This window comes from Anser cygnoides, chromosome 5 (genome assembly GCF_040182565.1).
Source record: "Anser cygnoides isolate HZ-2024a breed goose chromosome 5, Taihu_goose_T2T_genome, whole genome shotgun sequence".
Lineage (NCBI taxonomy): Eukaryota > Metazoa > Chordata > Aves > Anseriformes > Anatidae > Anser > Anser cygnoides.
Genome location: NC_089877.1, coordinates 51,634,807 through 51,647,537, shown reverse-complemented (window position 1 = coordinate 51,647,537; position 12,731 = coordinate 51,634,807). Strand labels below are relative to the sequence as shown.

The window sequence follows — 12,731 nt, the reverse complement described above, 5'->3', positions numbered from 1 at the left end:
CGACTTGTCAAACTTTGCCGGGTGGGCGCGGGGTCGCGGCCCCTCAGGGCCCCCGAGGCGGGCTGCTGCCGCTGCCCCGGCCCTGTCAGCGCCGCCGAGCTGCCCCCCGGGGCCGGGGCCTGCCCCCGCCGCCAGGGCTCCCCGCAGCCCGCCTTACATAACGCCGGGCCGCGGCGGCGGGGAGGGCCGGGCCGAGCCGAGGCGGTGGCGGCGGCGGTACCGGGGGCGGGCTCTCTCCGCGCTGGCCGCCGGGGCCGGGCGGCCCGGCCGGGGGCGAGGCGGGCGCAGGGCGAGCCGAGAGGAGCAGCCCCGCCGCCCCTGCTCGGGGGCTGCCCGCGGGGGACGCGCGGCGGCGGCGGAGGGCGCCGCGGCGGTGAGTGGGGAGCGGGGAGCGGGCCTGCGGCGCCGCACGGAGCCCGGGGGGAGCGGGGGGACGGCGAGACCCGGCCGGGGCTCCGTGGGGCTCCCCGGCAGCCGTAACGGTCCGGAGGCACGGCCCCCCGGCGGCACGGGGCTCCCCGGGTAACAGCTCCCCGGTAACGGCTTCCACCGAGCGCCTTTCGACCGCGGCGCCGAAGCCGCGTCCCCGAGGGAGCGGCAGCCCGGTGGGAGCGCCCGGCAGCGGCTCACAGCTTCGCCCCGCGGGTGTCAGGCTCTCCTGCCCCGGGCCGGTCGCTGTCACGTTTCGGCAGCGTGCGGTCGTCGCGGCCAGGACGCCGGTGCGGTTTGTGACCGCCTGTTGGTGCTCTGCGCGGCTGCTAAAGGTACCCCAGGTGTGCCCCGACCCCCTTCCCTTTCCCCTAGGCGATCAGAAGGGATCCCGGGCTGCCTGAGAGAGCCGCTGCCCTCGCTTTTAGCCCCCGCACCGCTGTGGTATGACAGCGTGCAGGATGTGGTATGGCAGTATGGAGCTGTTGTATGACAGCACGGAGCGTGTGGTATGACCCCCAGCCCCAACGTGCAGTAAGGCTTCGGTTTCTCATGGGCTTGTTCCCACCATCGATTTCGTTTCCAAACGTTTATTTGCTCGACCCACATGAACTGAGGTCTTAGTCCAGGAAAACTTAATTCCTGGGAAGAGCTTTGCTCGTGTCGTGTTCACAGACAGGAACCGTTCACGTATACACAAGGATTAATTGCACAAATGAGGGTTGCAGGGCTGTGCTCCCCTTTACAAGTTTGTCGAAACAATGAATGCCTCCCTTTCCCTTCGTCTTCGATCTAAGCTTGGCTATCTTATATCATTAATGAAAAACAGCATCACTGCTATAAGCTTCCCGGCCCCTTGCTGCTACTTTCTGATGTCAGTTGTTCGCCCTTGGCAGGCTGCGTGCCATCTGAAAACCTTTGTACACAGTGGCTGGGTTTCGGGGAAGGAATTTTAAAAAACGCAGCAACGCTTTAAAAGCCCATTGGTCGCCTTTCCGTTTTTTTTCTTTCTTTTTCTAAAAGTGTCTCAAATCCGTGAGCTGTTGAAACGTACGCTGGCTTGGCATGGTCTCTGTGGTTGCCGAGTGTGTGAGCAAGCGAGGAAATGTAACCCGCTGCAGTCCCCTGGCAACTTTTATTTCAAGGAGAAGCAAACTTGCAGTGAGTCACGGGAGCATTGTTCCCTGCAAACTGTCCGTCGGGAAGTGGAACCTCACAAAGCTGATGGGCTCGCTATAAGAAAACAGTTTTCCCTTACACATGGCGCTGTTTTCATGTTCCTCGTGAAGTATCAGATCCTGAGCCTTCTCAAGCTCCCAAGGAAGGCAGAACTTGCTGCCTTTCGGGGAGTAGTGCCGTGGCATTTGCCCTTTCTTGTGTTAGTTTCAATTCTTTCCTTCAGTCTCATATTTCACTGCTCCTTCTTTCCCTCCCAACCTGGTCAAGACTTTTACTATGTCTTTGAGTTCACCGCGCATATGACCTCTGTCTGGCCTTCATGCACTGACCTCATGGAAAAGAACACCTTCCCTTTATTTTTGTGTAAGCCGTTTTTCTTCCCTCCAGTTCTCTGTGGCTCCTAAATTATCCTGAAAAAAAACCCTCTGTGGACACTTGTGGGTGCTCAGTCTCGGGATGCAGCTGCACTTCCACGTACGTGACTTTGAAGAGCGGTGCCCCTACCTGGGGAGATGCTCTAGGCCTAGCACCTGCATCTTCCAAAAAGATAACTGGCCTTCATCTTTCAACATAATTTCTATTGGAAACAAGATTTTTATTTTTTTTTTCCCTTACTATGTGTGTGCACGTGCATCTTGTAAGTGATTGGTGTCAATGAGAATTGATGACTCCGCAACACGCTGACGTGCAACTGAAATGAGTCATGGAGCTGTGAGCTCTGGGGTGTTTAACTTGTGCTGCCCAAAGCTGCCCCACCTCAATGTCAAGATAAGGGTAGTAAACTTATTTGATAGGGAAGGACGTTCTCATTGACCCCATACGCAAGGTTAATAAGCAATCTTTGATGTCTCTATCTGTCTGAACATGGCTTAGTTGTATTACAAGGGAAAAACGTGGTGATTTTAAACATGATGTGGACTTGCTAGTTTCTTTTGGCAGGGCTGACATTTCATGTCTGTTGATGCAAGGATCTTCTCTATGTTACACTTGAACTGAAGACATGGGCTTGATATGAAGTCCTTCACAGCAAGGGATTTCAGGGGGATTCATGCTTTGACTTTAAAAGGCTGAGGATTAAGTTGCCATCTCAGCCTTGGGATATCACTGAACAGATGCATGAAATAATGCACTGGGAGAAACTGAAGGAGATTGCAAGAAACGAGGACAACCATGAGGTTGTAATTTGTAATTTGAAATTTGAAATCAGATACCGAGTTGTGGTTTCCTTGTTTTATTCTTGATTGGTGCTTCTTTAGTGGTATTAAAAAGATGAAACAACTATTTTTACTGTTGTCATATGCAGGAAGCCTTTTCAGAATGATGACAGCAATACTTGAGAGCACAAGACGAATGAGAGGCCCATGTGGGGTAGCCTGTGCTGGGAGAGTTGTTATACTTAGCACTAATATCTCTGTTATACAAATATAGTGCCTGTCACCAGTGAATCCTAGACGTAGTATATGTAGGACCTCACACTGCTACCCCTATTATATTAGTTAATAGTAATAATTATTAAAAGGGACCACTGGCTTTAGTAGAAGAGCAATCGGACCCACCTTTGGGTTCCTCTGAGGCAGGTGAGTGTTGTTGCATCTGGGGGGCAGCTGAGCAAACTGGAGCATGCAATGCTGTGTTGCTTGCCCAGCAGGGCAGGAATTTATCAGGAGCTGTGACAAGTCTGACCAGTAGCCCAATTTGCCGGCTTCCTCTCCTAGACACGTTCCTCCCACTGCTGGAGAGTAATAGGAGCTTGTAATCTCCTTCACTGTCATACCTCGTGGGACTAAAAGAATATTTGGGAAGTTGTCTTTAATGGAGTGAGAGATGCTCTTCAAAACTCCTTGAAAATACTTGATTTTTGAGACTAATTGTATCTGTAAGTATTGTTTTGATCCAGGCTGGCGTACACAACTTGAGTTCTCATGAATTCTCCTGAAAGTGTTTGTGTGGTTCTGCTGAGTGAGAAGTGCAGACCTCAAGGCCGTAATTCATGACTCCCACACGTACAAGTTGGCTTTTGCTGAGCACACGGTCATCCTTCTCCTGTTAATGCATTAGACTGACTCAGAAATGCCCCAGGTTTGCTCTGTGGTGTTGGGTGAGCACGTACAGTCAGGTTTGAAGTAGGACCAGTGTTGTTGGGTGCTTAAAGTGTCACTGGGTCTGGCACCACCTGTTAGAGGCTACTTTGGGAAGACAGACCCTACTGAGAGCATCGGTATCCCCATCTGTGAAAGGGGAGGTTAGCATCTCACAGGGCATGTCCGGCATGTGAGGCACCTGTGTTGTGAGCGCTAGGTCTAGGTCAGAGGTGTCTTGGGTAGGACAGAGTAAACAACCCATAGTGGATTTAAAAACCAAAATGAGAGCTTTTACTCTACAAGATTATTGAACACTGACTCTGGGGAGGAACTAGCTGGGGAGAGACTCTATATCAGGGACTGCAGTGATAGGACAAGGAGGGACGGCTTTAAACTAAAAGAGGGTAGGTTTAGATTAGACATTATGAAGAAATTATTTACTCAAAGGGTGGTGAGGCCCTGGCACAGGCTGCCCAGAGAAGCTGTGGATGCCCCATCCCTGGAGGTGTTCAAGACCAGGCTGGATGGGGCTTTGGGCAACCTGGGCTGGTGGGAGGTGTCCCTGCCCATGGCAGGGGGGTGGAACTGGGTGGTCTTTAAGGTCTCTTCCAACCCAAACCATTCTGTGATTCTGTGACTCACCTACTCACTCCATTGGATGAACACAACAGCAATAAAAAGTTAAACTATAAAAAAAGTGTAAGGGTTACTTTTGACTGTTCTCTCCACCTTACATAGCAGTGACACATGGTTAAAGCATTACGTGCTTGTCATTTATTTTCCAGCCATTATAATGAGGCAATCCTAGCAGAAAAACATGTCTTGTCTCTGATAGAGGAATAGCTTAAGAGGCGTAATATCTAGTCGTTATCCAGACTTTGCACCCCACTGTCAGTACTGCCTGAAGAAGCTCAGGGAAGCTGAAGATGGAAAGTGAACAGACATTGATGTACCCGCTGTGTTTTCAAGTCTGTCAGATGGAAAGGCAGCACCCTGTGAGGAAATTCTATGAGTAAATAAAAGAAACCAATCTTTGAAGCCGTTGGTTCTTCCCCAAGCTGTACGTTTCCTGTAACTTAGATGACTGATTTCTCTTGATGCATGTCTCTCTGCTTAACTGCTCTCGAGGCCCTGTGGGAATGTGGTAGCGGTTATATGAATGGCAGATGACAGTGTATGACAAATACAGGTGATTTTCTGTGTTTAAGTCAGCAAGAACACTCTATAGCTGCAGTGGTGGAAGTGAGCAGGCTAAGCACGGGCTCTTTGTAGCGTACATAGCTAATAATGCTAGCTCAGTAAATGCCAGAGAACCGCTTGTGTTAATTTAGATCTCCAGATAAAGAGAGCACCCAAAGAAAAAAAAAAATCTTGCTAGCTTGTCTTTTAAGTCCACAGGAGAAATCTTGGCTCTGTGGCAATGTTGCCATTGGCTTCACCAGAGCTTTGAATTTTCCCGTGTTCCCAGATTATAGACCTGCCGACTGCGTTAGTTGTTATGGCAGAGGGTGCATACTATTGGCATGAGACACCAGGTTACAAAAAACACCTTTGAACTCATAGAAAGGAAAATAAGTTCAAGCCTCTCTGTTCATTTGTTCAAGCTTCAAATTATTACAGAACCTTTCTCCCTCTCCTTGTGTCCTTGGTCCTTAGTTACTCCATTATTTTTTAAGACCCTTCCAGTGTAGAAATAACTTCTTTATCCAGATTTTCTGGCTTTTCAAATCTTGCTCCAGGCATAACTGCTTCTCACTTCAGTGAGAATGCAATGCCATTGGGACCAAGCTCCCGGTACTGCACTGCAGGTCCTTGGCAGAAAAATGGTCCTGGTAGGGAGATCCCCAAAACGGTTGCTCCAGGCCAGAGGAGAAGCTCGTGTATAGTTGTAGAATCAATAAATTAATGATTAGGGAGACAAAGAGGAAAGAAGAAAGAGAAAGATGGGGAAGTAGACTCTGGTGACCAGTGGCAGGACCTGAGGGAACAGTGTGGAACTGGGACAGGGGAGGCTGAGTGTTAGGGAAAGGTTCTGCACCCAGAGGGTGGTCGGGCACTGGGACAGGCTCCCCAGGACAGTGGTCGCAGCATCGAGCCTGCCGGAGTTCAAGAAGCGTTTGGACAATGCTCTCAGACACATGGTCTGATTTTTGGGAAGTCTTGAGTGGAGCCAGGAGTTGGACTCTGATCCTTGTGGGTCCCTTCCAGCTCAGGATATTCTGTGGTACTATGGCCCTACGAAGTAATGAGCAGGAGTGTGTCACTGGCATTGCCTGGCAGGCACAAGGTCATGCAGTGTGGTTATAGCTGTGCCCTCCCTGGCTGTCCACAGCATTTGCAAATTTTGCAAATTCTCCTAATTTGCAAAATCTCTCTTCTTCAGATGTTCCCTTAGAGGCATCGCTTGTAATGCTTGTAAATCCTTAACCCTGATGGCACTTAGCTGGAGCTGCCTGGGACAGGAGCTACCAGCAGCCCTAGAGATGCTCTTGCTTTCAGCATCACTTTATTTCGCACCTCTGCTGCTTGCTTTGCCGGCCGTTGGGTGTTGTGAGAAAACTTAATTATGGAGGCGAGCTGTTAGTGTTGTTTGGGGCTGCAGAGCAAGCATTTGATACGTGATGAAAGAGCTGAAGGTGCTTAAAAACATTTTTGTAAGTAATTACATAAACCCTCTTAATCCCAATACTTTAAAAGTCACATCCTTTTTTTTTTTTTTTTTTTTAGTCTTGCTCGTGTTGAATAGCTGTTGTTAGTCAGTGCTGTGGAATTTATCTGAATGCTAATAACCAGCTTCAGTGCTCCACATGTAATTGTTTTCTGCAGTGTCCCCTTCCTGTGTTGTCTATCACCGTGGTATTTGTGAAGCTCTTTTAGGTTACACCTTAATTTGGGGATTTGCAAGTGGATGAGTTTTTCAGTTAAGCAACTATACCAACAGCTAACCCACATCTTGCTCAGATCTGATCTGACATTTTTCAGGGTTTGGTTTGGTGTGTGTACTGGGGGGGTTGTTGTGTTGTATTTTGTTTGGTTGGGTTTTGTGCCAAGAAACAAAGTCAAAATGCTTCTTTTCTTGTTGAATGGGGCAAAGTGTAATGCCTGCCTTAGCCTCATCTTTCAGCTGCTCAGCTTGGAGGTGGGACATCTGAATTATTAGGCTCTGCCGAGTGATCAGCTTCTGCTTAATGATTCATTATTTCCACAGTGGGAAATTGTACCAGAAGGAGACCTACAACCCGACACCTGCCTGTGCCACCCCACCAGGACCTCCAAGCCCTGTACTTAGGACAACTTAAATATTCGGTGTCCTTTCACAGCATTTCCAAAAGAGATTCATTAGGGACTATCAACTGCATGAAAAGTCCTTTTATCCCAATGTTACTGTAATTCAGAATTAAAATACAGCTAAAAGAGGCCTTTCCCACGTGATAGAAGTTTTCATTCCCATACATCCCCATGCTACGTTTCATTTGTTACTGAGAGACCAGCTTCCACTTCTGGCCAGCCTAACTAACTGATGGCCGGCTGATTTTCACTGGAGCACTTCTTGTCATTGTGTGTAATCATTCCTAAATCCATGTCATGACCATCCCTCAGATTCCTCAAAACTCATGTCTGTGGAAATTTGACAGCATTTAGGCTGCTGCTGCTCTCTTTGTGACTCTTCACACCAACTAACACTGCCTTGTTGCTCCAGCGCCTTCCTCCTCTGTCTGTACCCATGCTCTGCCTCTTCTGCCTCAGTGGTAACCTCTGTGAGTCAGGGATCCTGCTGCTGCTCTACCTGTGTCACCTACAGCTAGGACCTCAGCTCCTGCAGAATAGTAGAAACATATGCCACAGTCATGTTGGTCTTCTTGGAAGAAAATCTTTCACACTGCTTCTCCTTTTCCTTCCTCAGGGGTTTGTTTCATAGCTCTTTGTCAGATCTCTGACAACACTTGATAGTTTGTAGTCCTTGTAACCCAACAGTTGGTGGTCCTGGCACATCACGAACTGTTCCAAGATGCAAAAGCTTACTCTGCAATGAGTATCATGAGCTGTCACTTTATCAGTGGGACAGTGTAGGCCTTTGACTCCATGGGTTGCACTGCATTTGCAAAAATGTTCTCCTTGCAGTGTGTACAGACTGTCAGGAAATCTAAAGTCATCCAACATTTTTATTTTATTTTATTTTATTTTATTTTATTTTATTTTATTTTATTTTATTTTTTATTTTATTTTATTTTATTTTATTTTATTTATGATATGGTTGAATCCATGACCTAACAAGGAGATATCTGGCTACAGAAGGTGCTATTCAAATGCTTTCTCCTAACACAACAAAAACCATAGTGGGTCTGAGGGATGGGAAAAACTCATCCATCCCTTGCTAAACTGAAAATATCATCCTTCAGATGGGAAGGAAGGGAATGGCAAGTTAGCTGTTGTAGGAACATTTGGAGTGTTTTTCTGAAGCTGCAGTTTTCTTTCAAAATATGTTATGTTTTGATCTAACTTACTGAAAGTTTTACAGTGACTGCTGCATTTCTGACTGTTCGTTTAATCCATTCATTGCTGCCTCCAGGTTGTGGCTATTTGTAGTCACCAGGGCAGCTGCTGGGCTCCTTTGCTTTCTAGGTTGTCATCTGAAGAGAAGGCTTCTTACTGTGTTTTAGAAGCTACTGTGTACAGCTGATGTTAGCCATATATATGCTTTGTTTCCTCAAAACTAGTAATGTTGTTGTTGTTATGGTTTTTTGTTTAACAGGACTATGGCAAATGCACACCAACTATGGGATTTACTACAGGAGAGAGAGAATAGGGAAGAAGCTTGCAAAGAGGTTCATTTGTAGGCATTTTAAATTCTGCCTTTCAAACAGCAACACATCCTAAAATGAAACTGATTTGACTTTTGGATATGTGGACCTGCTCTCCATTTCACATTCATCCATTGCACCATTTAGTCTGCAGGCTGACATGGTTTTAGATGTTCTTATCATTTCTGAGGATTATTCAAGTTAGCAAAAGGGTAACAAGCCAGTTGGAAAAACACTGGTATAGCAGTTCCCTCTCTGAAATACACAGGCATCATCACCAACTCCTAAGACGTTCCTCCTCTTCTCTCCCTTGTAACATTTTACCATTGGTGGCAAAATTCTGGGCTCAGTTGGCTACGCTGGGGTCACCATTGCAGATGGATGTGGCCTAGCTTGCATCACTGGTCTTCAGGTAATGCTCTGTATTAGCAACTCCACAGGCTGAGCCTGATGGACAGTTTCTATCCAGTTGTTGTTCTTCTGCTTAGATTCTTCTACTTCTTCTACTTAGATTTTCATTCCAACTTTTTTTGCTGTCTTCAGCTTTTCCCCATGCTGTTTGTGTGTAGTGACTGATTCTGCCCACTGAAAAGGAAGGAGAGGGTCATGATTGTATCTAACTTGTAATTTGGAAGTAGAATTTGGACCAACTTTTTTTTTTTGCATTTCATTTTCACCAATTTCTTCACCCTTCATCTTTATGTTTCTTGTACTCTTAGGAATGCCGATCAGTGTAGCACAAATTTGGACGCATTGCAACTGTAGAACTAGAGAGATTTGTTGGCCACGTGCACTCGTTTTGGATTTACACTAGTTTGAGTTTAAGTGAGATCTGGTTTGGCCTTGGCATATATTAACTAGATTGACGTTATTAGGATGGTTAAATTGCAGTGGGTTTCAATTTGTATGATATCTAACAGCAGGAATACCCCGATGAATCATAATCAATTGAGGGAAAATGCTGCTTAATATTTTCCAACAGTTTGGAGGAATCAGGAATGGAGAATTCATCATGTGCTCCAGCATGAGAGATGGTTAATGCATACGAAATGTACTCCATTCAGCCAAATTGTGCCTGCAGCGGGATTGCCTGAAAATATCATCTGACCTCTTCTTTACATTGCACAGTTGTAACTGAGAGCAGAATCCAGATTAGTGTGTCAGTCTGTGAAGGGACTGGGGAACTGAGAGTAAAAAAGTGAAAGATAAAGTTATAATTATGTCAGAGGTTGAGCTAATGATTTCTAAAAAATCTTGGCGCTGATCTGTACCTGTCTGCACTTTTGCTTCTTGCTGCTTTGTTTTTTTGTTTTCATGCCAAGTATTCTGGACTCGCTCCTGTTCAGCAAACATTTGTCAGGCATAACAATTTCAAGCATTAATCCTCCAGAATTAACCAGCTTATTAGTTGATGATCTGAACTCTTGATAGTTTCTGGGGATTATTGCTATTTAAATCTTACCTTTGAAACAGTGGCAGCATACCGTGATGGTTTTCTTTTGTTTTCTCCCTTTATTTTTATTTTTTTTTCTGGACTGTTTTATCTCTATACTTTCATCCCCTCTTTCACTCCTACCATGCGGCAGGAGGCAGAGAGGAAATCCTGCGCTGCCTCTGACACAAGTGAGGAGGAAGCCTCTGGTTTCTCTTCGCACCAACCCTGCTGGCGTTGCCAGCCATGCTGAACTGTTTGCCGAAAACCCAGCGGCAGACAAGCTGAGCTTCAGGTGCTGCAAACCTGCAGGGGAACACCAGGGAAATCTCCGCAGACTTTTACCAATCATTTTTCCAGAATTCCCAGGATTTTGGTAAGGTTTTTGTGGGATTTGTTACTTTTATTTCATAAGGAAGTGTGACTGTTGAGCCCATGCTGCCTATGCTTCTCTTTTGATTCCTAGTAACTTCTTGAACTTCTTCTTTCCGTTAAATTTGCCAGAGAGATAGAAGCATCAAAGTTATTAAGTGCCTTGACATTTCATGGATGTGGATTGTAATGAAAAGGAGATAGAAGCAAGTGCTCTGCTGGGGGAGGACGATGATCGAGCACTCGGGCAGCACCCGCATGGTTGCCCATGGCTCACGCAGACCAGCCCATTCGCGCACTTGTCTCCAGGGAAAGCCCGGGCTTCATCTATTGCTGGGTGGAAGTGCCCCAGGGCGGTGGCCGAGAGGACAAGAGCACTATGTGATGACATACAGCCAGATAAACTGTTTCGTGAGTGGCTGAATATATTATTCTGAGGCCAGGATGAGGAATTCCTTCATGTAGGGCAGGAAAAAAAAGCAGTGAAAATATCCCTGCTGTGGTGCTCACCGCAGGGCCGGGGACTGGAGATAAGGGGCAGCCAGTGAAGCTAATAGAGAGCGTCTGCTGGGGCCGTTGCTGACATGCAGGACATGATATCGGGTTTTATAGCCTCAAAATGTTCACCAGCATTGGGACTGCTGGGATCCCTTCCCTGAAGTTTGGGAACTAAAGACCACAGTATTTGACATGTCAAAACATGGCCTGGGTGTACGCGGTAAATTAAAAAGTGATTAAAGAAATTCAAAGTTATGTTTTAAGTAGGAGGTGTAATTCCCATCTTGCATGGTCGCTTGTGTTATGCTCATTGAGCCCTTTGTGCAAACCTTCGGATTACTGTGAGTCTCTTGGGCTGCAGCTTAGCTGTGGTCCCATCGCAGTCTCGTGCATTTTCCTCAGGGAAGGTGATAACTTGCTCCCCATGTTGCCCGTATCAACCTTTAGCAATGCTCTGCTGCACCATGAACTATGCATTCAAAGGGGAAATAGTGTGTGTTGGGGGGGAGGGATTCAAGTGACATGGAATGTATTTTAAAAAAAACATCTTTAAAAGATGGCCTTGGAGATTTCTGAGGAAAGAGTCTCTCTTTTAGATCCAAGTTAAGTTTGTGCCATGAATTATATTACTCCTCGTAGAAGAATTATAAATTACTTGGGTTATAAAAAAATATATCTTCACTCTTTTCCTGATTTTAAGTGTTTGAGAATCATCAGTGCTCTGCCACGTCACTCAGGAAGTGTGTGTATGTCAAATGCGCCAGTGTGTGCGTGTAAATCCTCTGCTGATGTGACCACTTGCTCTGAACATGTATCTGCATTAGATCTCTGGTGGCTGACAGCCACAGAGATGTGTCCCATCGTATTTAGGGTGGGATTTTCAAAGTTGCCACGAGGATGTAGGCCCTGAGCTCCCAGTGGAGTCTAAGTAGAGCTGAGCTGCCTAATCTTTTCCGATGTTCACAAGGGGATTAAAAAAAAAAAAAAAGTCTTGATTTCTTTTAATATTACATTTCTAAAAGGTGATTAAAATTGGATGATGTAAGAGTGAGAATAATAAGCATCGGCTTTACCCTGACTGCTCAGCGAGGTAATTACGTGTGATCGCAGCTTTAAATAAGCTCAGGTCCTTCTCACCGGAGGTGGACTGCTGACCAACACAGCTTTCTGCTGCTGCCACTTTACATTTAGTTTGGTTTTTAATTAACCTCAGTAGGAGGAGGTTGAAATCCCCTTTAGGTTTATAAATATAGGACTTCAGTCCTCAGTCAGGCTAACGAGGCTGCGAAAACAGCAGCGCTGCTTCATCCAGGAGGCATGCTTCCTCCCAGTTGTGAAATCCCAGTTTCCACGTGTGCTGTCAAGGCGCTGGTCTCCTTGCAGAAACAAAAGCTTCAGCAGCTGCTAGGAGTGGTCCCTGCAGCTGAAAGCAGAGATGCGTTCTTGGTCTGTAACCCACAGCGCCTGGCGAACGCGTGCAGTGGGAGGGTGACAAAGACATGGAAACTGCAAGAGTTCAGGCAAAAATGAGTCACGGGAAAACAGCCTGTTTTATTCAATTCCCCAAATGTTCTCAACCACTCCGAATTAATTTAGAGCCACAGATCTGCAGTGGTCTACTTTGTTTCTGAGTAACGAGCTTGGGGATAAGGTTGCTGGCAGTTCCAACCGTGTATTGTTCAGAACATAGGCAGGCCTTGTTTGCCCCAGAGCCTGGGTTTGTCTGAACACAAACCAGTGCCTTTTTGCAGTATAAAGCCTGGCATTATCAGCTTAGTGCAAATGTTACTTCAAATTATGTCCAAAATGCTGGCGGGCTGGGTCTAACTTTACTTACCCTGATGTGTCTCTTTGACAGCATTTCAATGGTTTAGCTCTTGCAGTGACCATTTTTCTCTTTCTTTATATAAACAGCTCTTCTTGTGTGGTAAAATTAAA

General features: G+C 46.4%; 1 protein-coding gene across 5 annotated transcripts in view; it reads left to right on the top strand.

Moving 5' to 3' along the window:
• SYNE3 (spectrin repeat containing nuclear envelope family member 3) overlaps positions 1–12,731 on the top strand; it is a 66,050-nt gene that overhangs the window by 654 nt on the left and 52,665 nt on the right. The window contains exon 1 of one of the 5 annotated variants that reach the window (XM_048070364.2): positions 220–373. The exons of 2 other annotated variants lie outside the window; for them this stretch is intronic. The gene's annotated coding sequence lies outside the window, so the exon portion shown is untranslated. Of the gene's footprint in view, positions 1–219; positions 374–607; positions 765–8,023; positions 10,300–12,731 lie in introns of those variants that run through there. 2 more of the 5 variants (XM_013181677.3, XM_013181688.3) reach the window with 2 other exon arrangements.